The following is a 7,765-nucleotide window of genomic DNA, read 5'->3' on the forward strand; positions in this document are numbered from 1 at the left end:
AACCCCTACTCTATCCACAGCCCAGCCCTGGTCCCAGCCCAACCCTAGCCTAACCCATCCCCAGCTCCAACAGAGTCCCAGATCAAGTCCAGCACCATCCCAGGCCAGCCTCAGCCCAGCCCCAGTCCCAGCTTCAACCTCAGCTCAGCCCCAGCAAAAAGTTCTGGCCACCAGATACTCCCTTCACTGGAGGCCACAATTTGATTCATATCTGACCTCATGCTGGACACTGTCCAGGACCCACAACTCTCTGTGGCTGCTCCACTTCACAGCCAGCCTCGCCTGAACCCCTCTTCCCCAGGATTGGGTCTGAAGAGTCCCAGAACTTCCTGACTGACTACTTTCTCCCCTTCAACTCTGACCATTGTTAGCTCACAGTTGTCCTAAGGATGACTCAGCAATGTCACTCCATCCTGACATGGTTTCCTTCTGACTGAGGTCTGCCTCATTTCTGGTATGGAGGAATGCAGTCTCTCATCTGACAGTAAACCCCTGCAGTATCCAATGCTGGCATGGCTTCAGGCTCTCCAGGCCACTCTGACCCTTCCACGCACTCTCCAATCCCCCTTCTTCCTGTTTCCTGTGGGACCTGGCAGTCCGTCCCACCTCTAGAAAACTGATCTAGTTGCAGGTCCATGCTAGTTAACCTGTGTCTAAAGAGGAGAGCTTTGTGGACACCCCAGCCGATGGAATCTCACCACAACTGCTACCATTCATGTAGCTCCAGAGCTTGGATCTCTAACACTGTGATGTTCATTCTCCAAGGAGACAATGGAGAGAAATTGCATCAGTGTCTGCATTGTGACTCAGGCACTGCCAGGATCCCAGACTCCTTCACAACCAGTGATGGATGGGACCTTCTGCAATGGGCACATGTCCTGAGGAGCTCTTGCTGGGAATATGACACCATCCAGCAACCAGAAGAAACAGGAAATCGAAGGAGGTCAGGAAGCATAACCCTTAGAGCTCTCTGACTGTGCCTGGGCAGCTTGTCAACTGACAGCAGCATCCAGAGTAGAGCATGGAAACCGAGGTGTAGTGACTAAGGAGCAGAAAGGTACAGAAGGCCAGGAAACATGTGGCCATTGCCACATTGGTGTGGACCAACCACCTCATGGCTCCATCCAGGAGAGCCATGTATGTGCTCAAGATGGCAGAGGTCAAGTACCAGAGCACAAAGCTGCTCACCAAGGCGAGGATGCTGTGGGTGGCCCTGCTCTCATGGACAGACCTGGAAGGCAAGGACCTGTGGATGTGCTGGACCCTCTTCTTGTGCCTGGATAGAACAACCACCATGGAGCCACTGGCCCACATCATGAGTCCCAAACACAGGATATCAATAGAGGCCAACAGGACTGAATATAATGTAGCAAATTGTCTCCTGGGACTTCTGACAGCACAATAACCAAAATCCCTCATCCCAGTGAGATTTCTCCCACCCCTTATGTCCATCACGTTGATGGGAATCCGGGTGTTCACCAGCATGTGCAGGACCCAGCACAGGCACAGGGAGGGCTGGAAGACCTTGGGGGCTATGACCTTGAGCTGTGCCCACTTGGAGTTACTGGGGCTGATGGTGATGGCCTGAAAGATACTGAAGAGGCATGTGGAGCCAAGTGATACACCCCTGGCCACTCTGAGGAAATAGAAGACAAGTTTAGAAGCGACATCATCTAGGGAATGATCCAGGTCGAAGGCCGCCATTGTCTGAGGGACTCCTTTAAAGAGGAGAGTCATGAAGTTGGCCCACGCCAACTTCTCTGGTTCCTGAGAATCAGATCTGTGGGCTTCACCCTGTTGCCAGTGAGGTCACTGAGCACAGCACAGCAGAGGAAGGTAGAGTTGCCCAGGATGTGCCCACTGCAGTCTTGAACAGAAAGACGAGTCCAACGGCCAAGTCTCTAGAAGCCATCTGTCACGTTCCTGGGGAGCATCCCTCACTGCCAGGGTCAGAGGTCCCCTGACACACTCACAGGGTGGTTTTCTTGGCTGTGTGTGAACCACTGTTCTCCCCAACATCCACAGCCTCTCAGTCACCATGAGGCCTGTCTTTCACAGGAGCTTCCTGGTCCAGTGTGCCCTTCTGTGTGGATACAGCTGGTTTAGTGGACACCGTGGCAAAAGACCCATCTGCTGCTCTTATCTGGGGCTGGCACTTCCTCCAGTGCTTCTTGGATAAACCCCGATTGTAATCTCACAGCAACCCTGAATGAGAGTCCCATCTTGTGAGACCTCCTTCAGGTGAACGGCCCTGTGTCCCCAGATGCTGAAGATTTCCCAGTCCTAGCACTGCAAGGTCCAAGGCCAGGACTTGGTGGAGCCCAGGCTGTCCAACTCACGGAGCACAGTTACCTCTGTGCAAATGAGGGCAGGTGACATTCCACTCTGCACACGCTTGTCACAGCCAGCATGTGGCAAAAATATCCCTCTTCCATTTTCCTCTGCAGTCTATCTTCTGTTCTGCTCTCCTGCTGATTAATTTCCCATTAACCCAACTTAAAGTCATATAGGCCTATATTATGAGTGCACAAAATGTTAATAAAATCTAAAAATGCAAGAAAAGAGCAAACTTATCTTAATATTGAAATACTGGATGATGTAGATGCTCTGTGTTTGGATGGCATTAGAAGACCATTAACCAATTCGTCATGAAATAAAGTATAATTATTAATATCCAGAAAATAGTCAACAATATTGCCTCTGTCTGAACATGCCAGGCACGGAGTGGAGCTCACGTGAATCCTTGTAAGTAGCATGTTTCATATGGAGGTAATGTAATCTATGCTGTACTTCTGTTTGCTAACTGACAGGCCAACAATGGAACGGACAATTCTGCCAGATACCCAGTCTCCAGGTGAGCCCAGAGGGACCTGGGAGAAATGGGCTTTCTCTTCTGTGCAAATGCAACAGCAGGGATGTGGGTGAAGTCTGGGAGACATTAGAGAGACCTCATTAGGGCCTCCTTAATTGGAACTACAGGTATCTGATCCTTCTGTGTTTGATGCACATAATTATGGGAAACACCTCCTATTGCTCCTGACTTCTAAGACAGGAAAACAGACTCTCACTAGTCATTGGTGCATCCAGTAGAGACAGAAACTATCACCTCCTTCTGAAACCAGAGTCACAGATGTGAATATGCACATCATGAGAAAGTCCCTCAGCTCTGTAGATATTGCCCTCGAGATTCCATACACTATGGGATAAGTGACAGCTTCCCACTGAGCAGCCTGAGTTTGCCGTGGGAGGGGGGAATGGAGAGCTGGCGAATTCTGAGATGGTCAGGGGCTTGCTGGGCGGGAACCACAGTCAACTGTGGGCAAGAGCCCAGGAAAAGGACTCAGGGAGCCTCTCACCACAGGTGCCCTACAGCCTGCCCCAGCCTCAGCAAGGGTCCTCCCACTGTGTGCGCTCATCCCCTGCTGTTCCTGGGCCATGGAAGGGAGTAGACCTCTGAAGACAGCAGACTTGCCCAGACGGTGGGACACACTGCAGTCATCTGCATTCTGTGGATGTGCAAGAAAGGAATTCACCTGTACAGACAGCTGCCCTGTGTGGTGCTGGTTCCCAGGCAGTTCATGGTCAGAGGACATAGGGCTGGCCCACAGGTCAGAAGGAGGCACAACCTGAGGGGAAGTCTTGATATCCTCCCACCTCACCCCACAAGAGAGCAGACTGAGCCTGCTCAGGATCTGAGCTGACAGGGTCTGCTCAGGGAGTTGAGGTCATCCCTGAAAAGCACTTGCTCCTGTCAGCAAGCAGGACAGACTTGTAGCTGAGTCTGAGCCTCCCCAGAGGGCCAGGCTGGAAGTGTGGAGTGCTCCCCTCTCCTGGGAAGTGTGGCTGAGTGGAGCCCAGGGACAGGCATGGGAGCCCTGGGGTTCTGAGGAGAGGGGCTGAGAGCAGAAGGCAGCTGCTGCACTGCCATCCTGAGAATCCCCAAGGTTCAGCTGAGGATCTTTCCACACTTCCTGACAGATGCACATGCTGGGAAGGAAGGGGAGGGAAGGGAGGCAGCCATTCCGTGGTATCCTGCAGAACCCACCCCTGCCTTGAGCAGAGGGTCTGAAAGTGACCATGGCTGCCTTGTCCAGGGCACGTGGGATGAGGTGGACTGGCACTGCAGAGTGGGAAGAGGAGTGAGGGAGCCAGCCAGTCAGATCTACAGCAGGGCTGGGGTGATCAGCCTGCTCACTCAGGGTCCTCCCTCCCTCTGCCTTTGAGCACTGCTGAGTGGTGGGTCTGTGCACAGGCTGACTCCCTCTGAGGCCCCTACAGAGCAGAGGCTGTCTGGCCTCAGGTCTCCTGGGTCCTAACAGACCTGCCTTTAGTGCCTCAAGTGACTTCACCTTTGTGTGCCTCAGTCTCCCCTGCAGCAATACTGGGGCGTGACCCAGGTGTGGGAGCCCAGGGTCCACTTCTTGCACAGAGCAAGTTCTCTGTACATGCAGCAGCTTTCAGCTGGGAGAAGAGTGCAGGTCCAGAGTTTGCTGAGCTAGACTGTGTGAACGAGTCCCCCATCTTCCATGGTGCAGTGAGCTGGAGCTCATTACTTACCCTTGTGTGTCCCAGGCATCCTCTGCAAAACAGGAAACAGTACAAGTGGCAGAGAGAGACACTCAGACCCAGTACCCACAGCACTTAGGTCAACCCTGCCCATGGTAGGTGCCTGCCCCTGAGGGACCACCATCTCTGAGGACAGACAACAAGTACATTCCTGAGAAAGAGCCACCCCCATGCACACTGGCACCACACTCCATCCTGCCTGGATGTGTCCTGCCATCATGATACAGTAACATCAGTGTGGGAAGGAGCTATTATTTCATTGAAGATCAGCTTTTGGAAGGAGTGGCCTCCTCCTGGGATTTCAAGAGGATTCTGTGGATGAACAGTCTTGCATGCAGGGTGGAACGTGGAAGCCAGCAGCAGGAGCATCGTGGCCTGGGCTGAGAAGTGCCCTGGCATGTGTCACACTCTCTGGGGCCTGGCCTTCCTCCCAGCCAGCACTCTGCACAGGAGCCTCATCTGCAAACTTCTCACAGCTGTGGGAGTGTGGGGTGGTGACACTGGCCTGCTCCCAATACCAAGGCCTTGGTCATCTGGGATCTCCATCCCAGGGAGCTGGCTGTGTGCGATCACCCTGCAGTAGAAAGGCTTACAATTCCACTGAAGGACCCCAGTCTCCGTGGCAGCAGGAGTAAGGGTGGGATGGGCACACGCTCCCCTGGGTGGCTCCAGACTCACAGCTCAGCTAGTGAGCACTCACCTGCTCCCAGATCCAGGCCTCCCTGTCATACCTTGCCTGACAGCCATCCTGGAGGGAGAGCACCATGCTTCCCTCTCTCCCCAAGGATTCACTGCATCAAGGAGGAAAGTCCTCTCTAACCCTGTGAGCAGGCTCGGCTGCCCCTTCACTCTCTCCAAGTAACTCAGTGCTTGAGGGAAAGAGGGCACAGCACTCAGCGCAACCAGGACTCTGGGTCCCATGGAGGCTGAGACTGTGGCCTTCTTAGGTTCACTCCACGTGGGTCGAGCGACCTGCCCATCGTCTCAAATCATTTCATGATTCATCTGTGAAACAACTGGACTCCTTCCTTCACTCAGTTGGCCTCACAGATCCATCTGTCATCTGATATCCTCCTGTGACTCCCTTCTTTCTTTTATTTCAAGCACTGCTGTGTACACTGGAAAATATGCAGGTCTACAATGCTCTGCTTCTCACCTCTTCTCTGGCAAAGGCCACTGCACCAGGAGTGGACCCCAGGTCGTACTGCAGCAGGCAGTATCCACTGGCCATCTGGCTGGGCCCTCACCCCTTCCCTTGGTGAGACTCACTGCCTCAGGGGCCTCAGAGCCAAGGAATAACTGCCTGTAGGCCTGCTCTCACCCTCTCCCTTGCCCACCAGAGCCAGGGTTTTATTTTTCCAAGTCAGTTTATTTTTCCCCAAATTCTTGATTCCAGGTTCACTTTTCAATTTTAACTACATAATTTATTTACTGCAATGCAAAAGCTTGAATTCTGATTGCAAAGTAATAGTTATTCAGAAGCACTCTCATTTCAAAGATGTGGAAAAAAATGAGGTTCTTACAATCCATTTCACATTATTTAAATGTGAATGTCAAAACTCCAAATGATAAGACTATAGCATACATCTACAATGCTCACTACACAGAGGTCTAATATAGTGAAGTATTGGGTGCAAAAAGAACTCTAAAACATTTATTTCATTTAGTGTTTTTATAGAGAAGAAGGCAGAATCTAAAATACTTATTATGTGACCAATAATAAAACATTAGAACACATGATAATTATGAAAAATTTTGTATTTTGTGTTAGAAAAATGCCATTTGATATTTGGTTCTTATTTTTGTACAGATAGTGCAAGGAAGTGGGGAGGATGGAGCCAAGCAGATGTTGTCTCACACAGAGATGAGCCTTCTGCATGAGCATGTGTGTGTTTTTTCTTCCTAGAATATTTGCTGACACACCAGGCTGGGACATCTGTCTTTTCCCAAACTGGTACTTAAATGAGACAGCTCCTCTGTTGACATATTTTATATATGAAATACTTCAATTCAGTTTGTAAGCTCATGGCCACAAATGATGGAGGCAGAAGATGGGAAGCAAACCTCAGATCAGGAAACTTCCTTCATTCTGTAGCGAAGTCCAAAAATCAGGCATGGGAGGGCTCATTTTCTGGGAATGGAGATGCCACCCCAAGGTTACAGAAGGAGTGTGGGTTTCTATAGTTTCAATGCAGATTGAGGATATCTAGTTTGGACACTAGGGGGCTTGTTGTACAGGTTAGAACTGTATATTAGGAAGGTAGTTGTAAAAAGGTTGAGACTCAGTCCAGAAACTGAAGGACGAGTACTCGAATCTTGCCCACTGATTTTCTTTCTCTGGGATCCACTGTTTCTCAGAGTTTCAATATTTTCTGTGCCTCCATTTAATTTGTGATGGGGGAATGTCAAAGTTCAGGAACCAGCCTTCAGTATTTTCCTTCTTCCTTCTAGATGCACTGGGGTTGAGAAGGGGTAAATGCTTGCTTTTGGTGGAGATGCTGGGGATCAGCCTGGGAAACGATGAAGATTTGCTTTATCCCTACAGGACCCATTGTTATTTGGAAAGGATTCACTGGGAGAGGTTTAGTGTTTGGTCAACTTCACCTTCCTCCTCCTGAGCCACACTATCCCTCTGTTTTTCTTTGGAGGCTGTCTGGCAGGAATATTATCTTCCATAATCATTAAGAGTTGTACTAGATTTTTTTGGTATCCATCATTTTACAATATATTTTCTATGGACTCAGATCTGTCAAAATTATCTTCTAGGCAAATGGACTCAAAAGACATGAGCTGAAATTTTCTCATGTATGGGAACAGTCCTCATCAGCTCACCAGTTGCCCGGAAAGACAGTCTGTGCTGGAAAGTGGGACCAGTGTTTATACCTTCACCTATGTAATGAGTCCTTAGAATTATTTTTCCTGAAACTCTCTAAGGTTATCCAATGTCACACTATTCTTTTTATACTTTCATGAGGGACATGAGTTTTTGACGTAAGTGATGTGTTTCATTCTTGTATGAAACTGTCTCATCTTTGGTGCCAAGAACCCATTCTGACTGGCCCCAGCATCCTTCACCAGCCCCCAGGCTACCTGTGCCCCTCGGCCAAGTCCTACAGTGTTTCTCTACAAGATGGGTCAGTTCACTCTGCACAATGTCCTCAAGGTCCATCCATGTTGCAGTGTACTGCAGAATGGCACT

This window comes from Sciurus carolinensis, chromosome 16 (assembly GCF_902686445.1).
Source record: "Sciurus carolinensis chromosome 16, mSciCar1.2, whole genome shotgun sequence".
Taxonomy (NCBI): domain Eukaryota; kingdom Metazoa; phylum Chordata; class Mammalia; order Rodentia; family Sciuridae; genus Sciurus; species Sciurus carolinensis.